Source organism: Vanellus vanellus (assembly GCF_965231255.1).
Source record: "Vanellus vanellus genome assembly, chromosome: Z".
NCBI lineage: Eukaryota > Metazoa > Chordata > Aves > Charadriiformes > Charadriidae > Vanellus > Vanellus vanellus.
This window is the reverse complement of record NC_138908.1, coordinates 54227170-54241495: the sequence shown is the minus strand read 5'-3', so window position 1 is coordinate 54241495 and position 14326 is coordinate 54227170.

The following is a 14326-nucleotide window of genomic DNA, read 5'->3' as shown; positions in this document are numbered from 1 at the left end:
TTGTCATGTGGTGAAAAAATTACAAATCTCCCCTTCTCTCTTCTGATAGGATAATGTGATGTCCTAATATTAGATGATCAAAAGTGTAGAAATCCCAAAATATTGGAATAGAAGGTAAATAACTTTTACACTTATTTGAAAACTAGTGGTTTTACATCTTTAAGAACAATTTAGAAAAAATGTTTTCTATAGATTTCTTCTTTCCAGAGTCACCATTTATTTTCTGGTGAAGATGGCTCTTTGTGAATACTGGACAACAACAACAACAACTCAACATGAGACTGATAATCCCATAATATAAACAATCTATGAAATTTCATTACAGACAAACTATGTATTCTAGATTTTACTAGTCAGCATGTAATGATGGTAGTCCTCTTCCAGGAGGATATAATTATTTCACATTTGAAATTAAAAGTTAGAATATCCTGTCCATAAGCTTATTGCTACCTCAGTCATTGAACTTTGTACAATGATTTCTGAGCTGTCTTCTCTCTCCTGCTTACCAGGGACTTTTGTATGGTTTTGTTTCTTTAAGCAAAGATTTTGATGTTTTCCATTCTTTAAACGCCTCTTATACCAATAAGTCAATGACAACAGCCTGAGTGACTTTGCAATAACACACTAGTGAAAAGCTAATCAAGGAAACCAAGTCACAGTCAGGAAGGAGATTTCAGTACTAAGTTCAAACAGAGTTATACAGAGCAAAGAGAGAAAAGCTCACATTCCAGAATTGAAATTCAATAAAACTCATGTTTCAGTTCCTTGTCTCAGGTACACAAATCATTATGTTGGTAAAATCATTTAAAGTGTTAATATCCTATGCGTTGAGACCTGAATGACCTGAGTTCAAATCCTTTAAAGTAAAATTCAGTGAATTCCAGACTAATACTGACCACATGTGGATGCATCTCATGTAACTTGATAGCTCTTTATTTTAGTGGTTGTAAACAGTCCAGCTCCCAATTTCTAATGCCAATCCCAGTACTCCCTTCAGTGGGAGAAGGCGGCCTTTTAGCAGACTCAACCAGGAGGCTATTCATACAGCCAAAGTCAAATTTTGAAGGGCTATTTTTTTCTAAATTCCTGGTTAGTCAGGTGTAAGGAAAGAAAACACTGGCTTATTTTTGCCTAGGCAAAAATTCTCTACAAATTTATTTATTTAGAGTGAGTTTGAAAGCACAACCATGAGCCAGAGCTGAGAAGTTCTGAATATTGCTGACCAGTGTCCTAATCTGTGAACAAATGAAAAGGACGAATGTGGGTTTTCAAGACCACAAGTCCCATTGTGCTGGAACAGACTGGCATTCAGTGTCAGATGATAACAAAAGTCTGAAATCTCCATTTTTTCTTAAATCTTGCTTGTTTGTTTTTTAGTTGTTGCCAAATCTGGCAGCCTGATAACTGCATGTCTGCTGCAACTTCATGCTTGCAAGTCCAACTAGTAGCAAAGCCGATAATGTAACCCTAATGAGCACACTCACACATTATACTTTAAATGTGTATGTATACACCTACGTAGATCTATATATGTATTTTATATATACGGCCAGTCACTGTAATCAACACAGAAAGAAAACAGACTCACAAGGACAAACAGGATTAACAACCTGATCTCCTCTTTAGCTGATCAGGATGAAAGCTCATTAACGGAAACTACATATATCCATGTGTACACATATACATACAGGTATACCTGTATGTATACCTACATGTATAGTGTGTGTATGTCTTAATGCATGCATATAGACACATAGCTGTTCATATATGTACATATGAATTTATCTGGAGTGTATATGTGCAGGGAAGGGAGACAATTACCAGCAGCCTTGTGAGACAATGACAGACAGAGCTGATGAGCAAAGAGCCTGGACCGACATGACAGAAATGTATCACAAAATCAACAAAACAGGTCTTAAGCAGAGCCACCTCAATCACTTGCACATAAGCAAGGACAAGCCTAGAAGGCACCTTTACGGGAAAAAAACACTCAGACCTTTTCTGGCTGTCCTGGTTTCAGCTGGCATAGAGTTAATATTCTTTCTAGTAGCTGATGCGTTTTACGTTTTTGCATATGAGAATAATGTTGATAACGCATATTGTGTTAGTCGTTGTTAAGTAATGTGTATATTAGTCAAGGGATTTTTCAGCTTCCCATAGAAGCTGAGAGGGAGCATAGACAGGACAATATGGCTGAAGGAATATTGCATACCATAGACATCGTGCTCAATATATAAAAGGGGCTTGGCCAGGGGACAGGAACCTGTGATAGCTGCTTGGAACAGGCTAGGCAACCAATCACTGGGTGGTAAGAGCGACTTGTGTTGTATTACTTTATTTTGTATATTCTTTTTACCCTTATTATTATTGTCTTCCTTTACTGTTATATTAAACTGTCTTTATCTCAACCTACAAGTCTTTTTTTTTTCCTTTCCTTTTCTCTCTCTTCTCCCTACCTTACTTGCAGATGGGGGGAGTGAGTGAAAGGCCTCATGGTCCTAGTTCCTGGCAGGGGTTAAACCACAACAGTCCTTTTTGGTGCCCAATGTTGGGCACACAAACCCATTCATCCATACAGATACTACGACCAGAACTAGAGGGGCCTTGACTGCAACTACGTGGAGGAAAGGGACAACTAGGTTTATTGGACTATGTGGATTAGATGACCTGGCACATCAGACCCCCAGTGCACAGTGTACCCTAATGCCATCAAGCTATAAATGGGCAGAATGCATCTGTGTTTCTGGAGTGACAGGGGGATCCTAACAGTTGACTGTACCGGAAAATGAAGTAAGCCTAACTGGGAATAAGTGGCAAAAGCATCCCATTGCGACTGGCCCAGAGGCTCCGTGCATCCTTGGCATAGACTACGTCAGGAGAGGGTATTTCAGGGACCCAAAAGGATACTGGAGGGCTTTTGGCATAGCTGCCTTGGAGACAGATGAAATTAAACAGCTGTTTACCTTGCCTGCTCTCTCAGAGGACTCTTCTGTGGTAGGGTTGTTGAGGGTCGAAGAACAAAAAGTACCAATCGCTACCACAATGGTGCATTGGTGGCAATATCACAACAACTGAGACTTCCTGATTCCCATCCATATACTAATTTGTTGGCTAGACACCCAAGGAGTGATCAGCAAGACTTGCTCACCTTTTAGTAGTCCCATACGACCAGTGCAATAGTCTGGTGAAAAGTGGAGGCTAACAATAGACCAGTGTGTCCTGAATGAAGTCACGCCGCCACTGAGTGCTGCTGTGCTGGACATGCTAAAAATTCAATATGAACTGGAGTCAAGGGCAGCTAGATGGTATGCCACAATTGATATTGCTAATGAGGTTTTTTCAACCCCTTTGGCAACAGTGCAGGCCACAGTTTGCTGTCACTTGGAGGGACGTCCAGTGCTCTTGCTCTACACTGCAGCCAGGGAGAATGGCCTCACCTGGAGCATCTGGCAGAAAGCACCAGGGGATACTTGAGGTCAGTCCCTAGAGTTTTGGAGCTGGGATACAGAGGATCCGAGGCCCACTATACTCCAACTGGAAAAGAGATATTGGCAGCATATGAAGGGGTTCGAGCTGCTACGGAATTGGTTGGTACTGAAGTATAGCTGCTCTTGGCATCTTCCCAGGGAGAAGAGATCAGCACCTCCCTCTCCACTTCCCCTCCTGAGGAAGCTATAGAGACCATTGAAGTGCTAGTCAATGCATTTTTCTTTTGACATGATACTGTTGATTATTTTTTTTTTTTCAAATGGGATTCACCTTTGTAAGTGGTTGAAAAAAATTCAAGACATTGGGGGGCAAAGTACCCCACTTTCTTTTGACAGTCATGATACAGTTATTGGCAGTTTCCCCAGATTATCAGTGCACATCAGACAGATCACTCACCTTTCTAATTGCAAATCCCAGTTTGGAAACCAGGAGCTGCAAAAGCTTTACAGTGAACTAGTCGTAATTGTTCTGAATAAAATGAAATGGAAGTTTTCCTCCCTCTTTCTTTTTTGGAAATTAATAAACTAATTTCTGTTGGAAATCCCAAACAAAAAATTTCCACACTTTACAGTAAACTTTGTACTATTCAGGACTCAGAAAACAATGCTTTTCAAGAACAGGTCAACAAGAAGGTCAAGAACTAGTCAATAACAGGTGTTAGTTTATGTCTGCCACCTACGTCCAGAGTGTTTACAGGTGTTACAGATAATGTAAAGTTCACAAACCCCCTGAAATTATCAATCAAATGATCTTTTAAGAAAGCTGTTCTTGAAACAGGAACTATTAGAAAACAAAACAAAACAAAACAGACTATCTTTTGTGTGTCATTATCACCCCCCACTCACTGCAGAGAGCAGAAAAAATAATGACTAAGAAAAAAAGAAAAAGACAGATCCACATACTGGAAATCCCCCCCCCCCCTTCTATTTTTATTTTTAAAGCAATCATCAGATGCAGCTATGAAAACTTCCAATATGTTTTGTATATGGTTATCTTAAAAGATAAAGTAAGACAGTGGAAGTTCATTATCTGATCCCCATGAACTTTGTATTTACATATGACAGAAAAAAAAAAACAAACGTACAATGTCCACCTCTTGAACAACAGTCTCACTATCTTGGGTAATACAAATTCTAACATTCAAGGGGTCGCTGCAAAACAGAAGACCAGCAGATTCAGTGCACAGTTATCCTTTGTTTAAATGAAAGCTTGCCCTACAGTATGCATCATTTTAAATAGCTAGTTATGCTACGAAAGAGCATGAAGCATATGTTGTATTACTAAATATCATTTCTGAAAAAAAAAAACAAAAAAAACCCCAATATATTCTATAATAGGGCTGCTAATCTTGTTCAAGAACATCACTTCACTTCTGGAGAAAAGGAGGCTCAGGGGAGACTTTATCGCTTTCTACAACTACCTGAAAGGAGGTTGTAGAGAGGTGGCGACTGACCTCTTTCTGCTAGTAACAAGCAATAGAACAAGAGGAAATGGCCTCAAGTTAGGCCAGGAGAGGTTTAGGATGGATATTAGGAAAAAATTCTTCACAGAAAGGGTGTTAAGCATTGGAACAGGCTGCCCAGGGAAGTGGTGGAGTTGCCATCCCTGGAGGTATTTAAAAGGTGGGTAAAAGTAGTGCTTAGAGACACAGTTTAGTGGTGGTTTTGGAGTGTTAGATTGATGGTTGGATTAGATGATCTTCAAGGTCCCTTCCAACCTAGACAATTCTATGATCCTATGATTTACAGGAATTAAGTAGACTCAGCATTTTCTTTCACCTAATTTTAACAGCTGTTGCATGGGGTTTTATGAGTATTCGATCATTTCTTATACAAGCTGGTTATGACAAGAACTTTAATTGGCTGATGTTTATGCCATCTGTTTTTCAGAGTCAGCACAATCAAGAGACATCATCACGATTCAATTGAACACATTTAAGCATACATATACATGCACATGTATGGGTATGGGTACGTATGTACATGCACATGTACGTATGCCCTGATTCAGGGTAACTCCTTAAATAAAGAAAACTCAGATCTGCTCAGAAAGGTAGATTAAAAAAAGTCTTTAAAAGAGTCTTCTTTGACACTTTTCAAACTTGCTTTTCTCTAGAATGAAAGCAACGTTTGTTGGCAGAGCTCCCTCTGGATATTTGGTTCTAACACCTGGACAACTGGCTCATATTGCTAAAAGCCTGCACAAATGAAAGCATAGACTTGTTTTTATATGAACCTAAAAGGAAAAAGGAAAAATAGAAAATGTTTCTGACACCTTATTTTTCTCCTATTCCATACTTGCATACTGAAAGATGAGCAAAGAACATGCCGAAAAAACATCAGCTATATCCAAATTACACATGATTTCATTAAAAACATTCTTACTTTCAACAAGGGCAGTGATCTGCTGTTCTATCCTCAACTGTTTGATTTTTCTAACCTGGCCCATAAAGTTCACGCTTAACAGACAGAAGACTCTGCTTTTGCTTTCTCTTTTATCTTTGTTGTGGGTGTTTGAGTTTCAGTTTCCAGTGTTGAAGATGGGAGGTTGCTTTTTACTCAGCAGAATCTGTTCTGTGTCAAGGAGAGTTACCAGTTGAATAACACCTTCGGTCAACAGAACTCTTCCTATTATTTCTACTAGTACCCTAGGAAGTGACTGACTGCTACACCAATATCTAAGACATGAGGTATAAGGTCCAAACCGTGTTCATATGGCAATAAATGGAAGTTTTACCATTCACTGCATTGGGAGTAGGTGCAGATTCCAAGTTTATGCAGAGAAGCTTTATTGTTGCTTAATTTAAAATTTATGCCTGTAGGTAGTCTGTTCTCACATACAGATGATTTTTTCATGTTCTTACATTCTGCTATCACTGGATGAAAAAACTTACAGAATCAGTTTTCTAACAAAGATTATTTCTACCTGACCATTTTGTTGAAATTTGTGTAGGACATAATATTCCTTCTTGTAAGGTCAATTAATAGTTTTTTTTCTTGTTTTGCTGATATTAAACACACATATTTCATATTCACAACAGTTAGACATCGAAAACAATAGACATTATTTATCAAAGAATGGAAATAATCCTCAAAAAGTCCATTTTCACTTTTTATTTTTAATTTTGCCATGACATTGCCTCTGCTGATATTGATCAGGATTACCCTTCTGACTGAAAAACAGGCTGATCAAAACCTCGTTCCCCATTCTAGGCTTATAGTAATAGATTGAAACATGAGTTAAGACCTCAAGTTTTAGAATACCTTAAATTCTACTTTCACAGAAGTTATATTACACAATGTTAGGGGCATGTGTTTTGTTCAGCTTTTAGAGAATGAAATACAGTCTACTCGTTGTCTGCTACAGTTTCTCTGAAAACAAGGAGGAATTGTATTTGCTTGTGTTATTCAGTTACTTGTCTTCTGACAAGTAGAAGAAAACTGTGCAAGGATACCACTATGAAAAATTTCCAATTAGGAGGGAAAAAACTCAAAGGCATGGAAAAAGAAAATATGAGGCTGTAGCTATAGTGATTCAAAGTGTTGCTGAAGCTTCAGCCATTATGAGTTTCCCAGCTTAAACCCTTTTTTAAAAATTCCTTGTTCTTTTGTTACAAGGACCTAGTAAGGCAATTTAGTTCTTGAAGGACGTATAATCATCATGGAAAGGCATATTTTACAGCTGTGGAATTGAGCCACAGAAACATGAAATAATATATGAACACTACACACATGACATTGAATAGAAATTAAGCTATTGTACTGTTTTCACAAAGTTACAAATGACCTTTTCATCACAATATTGTAAGATTTCAGTAAATCAAGAACTCTCAGCATATTCTTTCTAGCTGACAAAATTTAATGAAAAATGGAAGAGTTTTGAAATTAAATGTCATTACCACTTGCCTATGTCGAATTTGGGAGTATCTGTACCATGACAGAAACCAAGTCTGTTGTTGTGGAAACTTAGAGAGTAGTTTTTTACACTGATAACTTTGTTGGAAGTTGTTTTCTCTTTCTTCTATGCAGCCAGAAATCTAGAAGTCTTAGGTAAAGTCAGCCCCAAGGCCGTGGACTTGCCTTGGAAAGACTGATACTGGAGTACTACCACTGAAGTACAGAATTCACCTCGCTCCATGTCAAGTTTAATGCCTTCTTTCAAACAGTTTGGGTAGCCAAAGGATTTGTGCAGTATATAGAAAAATGCTATAAAGCAGAGTAAGAACTTTGTACAAAGCGGCTTACATCAGACAATGAAGAGATGCTAAAAGAGAATAAGAGTTTGTTCTACAGAGGCTTAATCTGATATTGCTGTGATACTGTGCAAAACAGCCTACCAGAGAGAAGGGAGCTAGGATAGCTGAGAGCAATAAAAAACATAACATGATTTTACACTCCTAAGTGGGCAATAGACCCAGCAGGGAAGCACCATAAAAGTGCAGTACAGGGTTCAGTTACTGATTAGACAGTTGTAAACAGGCAGGTATGTTACCATATGATAGGAAGCTATTATGGGAGATGATTCTATTTAATTTCATTTCATGTTTTATTAAAATGTTTCATAGATGATAAACCAGCCATTATTACATAAGAGACTTTAAATTGCTCTGATCTCACAGGTAAACGTTTTTAAGTCAATGTGGTTTTAGACATTTTAAATCTCATCTTTTTTTCTGATTATGGTTTTAGGTAGAACCATAATTATTTTCTTTCTACATTAAGTGATTTTTAGATATTCATCATAAAAGTATGAAACTAGCTCTGCCAGCTAACTCCCAGGTTCGTGCAGAAAGGAATTTTGCTTTATGTTATGCCTTGTATTTAAAGGAAAATGTTGGTGCAGTGTAGTAAATACTAATATTTTGGATAAGTATCATATTTTTTCAACCCGAGCATATTTATCAACTTATCTAATTTCAGCAATGGGAACATACTATGAGCAAAATGGCAAAGTTAAGAATGCCAAGTAATCCAAAGCTTTGATAGAATTCAACTCAAGATACTTTTAAGTGTACTATTAAAAAAAATGTGGTTTAATTTAAAATCCCTGTTGTTTTAAAACACAGTTCCTTGAATTTCTTTGGGCCAGGGAACAATGATACGAATATAATTAACAGGGAATAAATTAATGGAAATAAAGTTATCTAATATAAGGCGGCAAAGATTATTCAGGAAGAATCCTGCTCACCTGATAGTTCCGGCTTAGCCTCTGTTTTATTTACTAATATAATTTATATGATGTATATAATGCCTTTTCTTTCACATTTATAAGAGACTCTTAAGTGGCCCAAAGCAGAGTGAAGTGGAATCTCATGGCAATCTAGTTGCTTCCTTACACTGGTTTATGAAAGCACAGACAATAGAAGCACAAGCTAGCCCTACACTAGATTGCATTTAAAGGAAAAATAAATTCCTTAGTGTCCGGGTCTCTATGAAATAAGAGATGGAACGGTCAAGTGTTTACACAGTCATCTTGATTACTCCCAAATGCTTTAACTAAAAGCTAGTTTTGTGACTATTACTTTCCTTACATTGCAGCTTCCCAAAACCAAGAACATATAAAAATGCAAAATCTTAACTGCATAGGAGAGAAATTAATCAAGCCTTGAATGTTAACCACGGTGTCTTTGTGGGTTCCACAGTATTAAAATTTGTTTTTTGTATTCACACTATATACTTACAAAATTCTTTCTTTATATTTTTCAGATGTAGCAGCAATATAATAATACTGGACTACCTGTCCAATTAAGGAAAAGATAGAAATTAATTGTATACATTTTCTGAACAAACAGCATGAAATAGTGGTTGGCAATGTCTTTCTTGCTCCTTGAAAAGAAAGAAACCTATTACCAGGACAACATCCATTTCTATTCTCTGTGGAACAGTGAAGAACTCTCTAGATGAGGAACTATGGGGTCAATTTGTTTATTTGCTATTTCTGGGAAGACACTTTAACATGAGTCAATGCTTATCTTTAGAACTACCAGGAAGATATGGAGTATTTTGAGGTTACGCTCATACAATTTGGTCATTCTTGCTACAGAAAGTCAGAGATTTAGAGAAAGCAATAAGATTTTCACTGAAGTTTTGCATGTTTCTGAAAATCAAATCCAAATTCAAGCTTCCAAAAGATCAGAAACATTCGGTAAACTTCCCCTTACCTGTCCTTCAGCTGTTTTGAGGTTTTTGTGCCCGAAGTGCAATGTAACTTGTTCTAAAGAGCTACCAAGACCCAAAAGTGTTCAAAGCAAATTATATCAGACTTCTGTGATTAGAGTGATGAAATAGCTATGAAAAATCATGGTCAAAATAAATAGAAAATGGATTGTGTAATGGATTTTGATTTGTGTAAAAATGTATGAATAATTGTGGGTTGCTAACTATAATGACTGACCAATTAGGCAGTTGCATATACAAAAGATTTCCTTGCCTATCTTACAAGTGCAAGAAAGAGTATTTAGAGAACTATGACACCAAACACAGTATTCTTGCCTGTACAAATACTCAGTCTTGAGACAAACTAATTCAGTTATTTCATTGGTATATCTGAAGATGTCTGAAGTTTATTTTTAAGTTTAAAGATAGTTATCTAGGAGATAACTACATATAGCTTCATCTGAGACACAAGATGACCCACAGAAAAAGAGAAATGGAAAAACATTTCTCATTAAATTTCCAAACATGCCATCATAAAAATAACATATCAGATTTTCAAAGGTGGGTATCGGCATAGTCAATGGAGTCATAATAATCTGTATGAACAAAATATGTGATCTGTCCTGTTTCTAATGAACTTCAAAGGACAAAATTTCATTTTTACCCCAAAACAGCAGGAATGTATTCAAAACATGCCAGTAACATATTCAAAGCATGCCAGTAACTACTATATTTACAGTGATTCTAAGAAAGTCTTCCATAGATGGAAACAAGTGCAGCAAAAGATGTATAAGGAAGAATGAGTAAACAGAAGGATAATTTATGTGTGGGTTTTGTTCAAACTTTAGTCTCTGTCCTTTTTACTTTCCTCTGTCTGTTCTATGCAGTTCCTTTCATACAAATGGCTTCTTTTCTGTTATCACCTTTCAAACTTTTTCACCTACTCTCCATTTTTTCCTCTAATCTCCTGCTGTCACTTTTCCATGGTCTCTTCTTTCCCTTGTTCTACTCAATACAAAATACAGGCTGAGGAATGAAAAGGCACCAGAAAAACGTTGCCTTAGATATCATCTCAGTTTGGACTGCTTAGAGGTTAACTAAGGTCAATAAAATGAAAACCTAAATATGGGTGGAGGTATTAAAAATTCGGAGATAAAACGAAGTATTAACTGGTTACTGAAGGTATCATTAGTTTATGGAAAAAAAGAGTAGACACCTTATTACATAGTCACATATATGAATAAACACACAGAGCTAAAAGGGTGATCACCTACAATCATTTTATGATTATTAATTAGAAGGGCAGATGTATAAGTTAGTATTGTCCCTTCATTTCTTTCCCTTTAAAATCATGGTTTCAGCATGAGCTGCCACTAAGCAGGACATTAGTCACTGTATTGATGCCACTAGTAACACTGAGGATAAGCTACAAAGATATCCTCACTGGGGAGCAATTCAGGGAGGTAAAAATCAATTTTTATCAGCCTAAGCTGTAGCTGATTTCTCCCATTCTCCACCACAGAAAAAAAGTCCTTTACTTGCTTGGTTTTTCATCATTAAAAAGTCATAGAGAAAGAAAAAAGAGACAAGATGTTTGGCTGTTAATGTTTGTGTCGTGAAAGGAAAGGGTCCATGGTAATGCATATTGTCTTACACAGGCTGAACGTGCCTGCAAGGAAGCTCCACTTCAGTGTTGTGACTGATTATGACTGAAAAGTAAGTGCAGAAGGATGGGTACAGACTGGGAAAATGAAAGCAATATGATTGAGACACAGAGACGTTCAGGAAAGCTTCACTGGCAGAACTGGCATTTTGACCCACCCAAATCCTGAAAGCTCTGCATTGTACTGCTAGCGGCAAAGTAATTTATAATTTCAGATAGTCATATTAGGGGGTTGGTCCAGATCTTAAGCTGGATGAATTTTGTACCCATTCACAGCGTCAAGATGCAAGGCTGTGTTTTAACCATATTGACATAGCTTCATCGAGTGCCTAGGCCAAGAACACTTTAACTGTTATCCTTCTGCTTACTATTGGTTGCTTAGTGTAGTTTTGACAGGTAAGGCTCTTCAGTGCAGAGACAGACATTTACCAAAGCCTGAGATGTTGATCTGTACTGAAGACACAATCAAGCTCTACAGAAATCTTGCACTTAAACAGAGAGAGAATCTTCACTTGCCATTGAAATTGTTTTTAAGGCCACCTTGTATTAGGAGGCTTAACAGAGGTGAGGATCCATTCTGAGAAGAGCAGATGCACTGATTGCTTACCATTGTCTCCATTCCTCCAGGATCTCTGAGAAATCAATAACAGAAATATCCATGACTGTGACCATGGTGCATTCAGTTTCAATATGGAAGAGTGAATTATTTCATTTTGGCTATCTAATTTTGTACTTATATTTTCCAGGCTGATCATGTTATGATTTCGCAGCCATCCTTGTTTCATCATTTCTTGTTTCTCTTTATTAGTAAGACCATTCGCTCCAGCACTTTTGAAAAGACGAGTCCAGAATATTGATTTCTGTCTTTTCTGCCTTGAAGGATCTGTCATTATGCAGAGGTGACTAAGCTACTGCACTCTCAGTTGTTGTTTATATGATCAGGCTGCAGAAGCAGGACAAAGTAAAAGGCCTATTTTAAGTCTCAATAGAAAGAATGCTTTTTCTAGCACCTTAGCACCAGCCCTTTCCCCTCATGGCAGATACAAAATAGCTCACACTGTGGATCCCCCTGATGAGGGGTGTCTGTGAATATTATAACTATATTATAACTATTAACTACTATAATTATATTAATTATTATAACTTCCAAACCAATTCTATTTGGGAAAGTCAGATGCAGTATACAAAATGTCCGTTTTCCTGAAAACTAGTTTTACATTAAAAGTTCTGGTGAATGATTTTTCACTAAATACACTGTCTTTTACTTCCCTTCTGTCATGGTTTAACCCCATCCAGCAACTAGGACCATGCAGCCTCTCGCTCACTCCCCCATTTGGGATTGGGAGAGAATTGGAAGTGTAAAAGTGAGAAAAAAAATGTGGGTTGAGATAAAGACAGTTTAATAGTTAAAGCAAACCCCACGTGTACAAGCAAAGGAAAAAAAGGAATTTATTCACTGCTTCCCATCAGCAGACAGGTGTTCAACCATCTCCAGAAGACCAGGGCTCCATCACACATAATGGTTACTTGGGAAGGCAAATGTCATAAATCCGAATGTTCCCCCCTTCCTTCTTCTTCCCCCGCCTTTATATACTGAGCATGACATCATACAGCATGAAGTACCCCTTCGGTCAGTTGGGGCCAGCTGTGTCTCCTCCCAACTTCTTGTGCCGTCCCAGCCTACTCGCTGGTGGGGTGATGTGAGGAGCAGAAAAGGCCTTGACTGCTTAGCAACAACCAAAAACATCAGTGTTTTACCAACACTATTTTCATCCCAAATCCAAAACATAGCACTACGCCAGCTGCTAGTAAGAAAGTCAACTCTATACCAGCTGAAACCATGACACCTGTTCAGGAGCTTCAGTCAATCCTTTTGGAAAATAAACTTTATAATTCCTACACGTGTTTCCTTTTCCCTTTCTAAATGTTCCATTCTTTTCCTCATCCACTCTAATGAAAATAGATATTTATTTTTTCTTGTTAACCCTCTCAAGCACATAGAATAGACTTAATAGGTTTAACTGAAAGAATTACTGTGCATCTTCCACTAACATAAGCTGGACATAAAAAAATCTCAGTCAAAGTACCACCATGTCACACAATGTTAATGGCAAACCAAATAATGGAGAAAAAATACTGTTGTTAATTTCAATGCAGGTTTTCCAAATGAGGGAAAAAACCCAACTATATATAATAGAGAATGTTTGTGGGTTTACAACACACACGATACCAGGTAAACAGCAAGTACAAATATTTTTAAATTTTCACCAAACACTGTGTGTAATTACATTGATTCTATAGCTAGCTAGCTCATTGTACTCCATAGCAGGGGAATACAAAATCTAGGCATCATTTCCTAATGGAGCTTTTTTCCCAGATAGGTGATAAACAAAAAAGATTCACCTCTAAGCTGGGGGGGGGGGGAACGGAAGGTGTGTAGCAGGCCAGAATGAAGTGTCTGTAGATTTTGCTGAAAAATTATACTGTAGTTAATACTGTATCTTTACTAAAAGCACTAGAAGATGGAACCATTCTGTAAAACATGAAGTTAAAAATAAAGAAACATAGTTTAGTATGGCACAAAAGTCAGGAATCATAAAAGCCACCACTATACTGGTGCTCAACAGAGCTGTGGTAGCACATTTGTGTGATAAAAGGCAAGAATATCAAAAGATTGTAGGTAAACTCTGCTTACTAGATCAGGTTAGTGAGAATTTTTGGCATCTGGCACTGCAAATATGAGATTTTAGTAATGATAATATGAAGCTAAGGGGTGGGGGTGGAGAGTGTTTACTTTCTGCCCCATTGGGTAGGATCAAATTTATTAGATTATACAGTCCATTTTACCCTTAACTTTTCTTACCAAGCTAAGGATTAGCTTTTCTCCTATCTGCTGCCATAGCATGCTGATTTCCCTTTCGTCCTCTTGCAGCCTTCATCTCCTGCCAGAAAATTCACTAGCAAGAAGCATTCAAAGCCCCAGGAGAGGCCCAAGTCCTGGTGGGAAGCTCACTGCCAT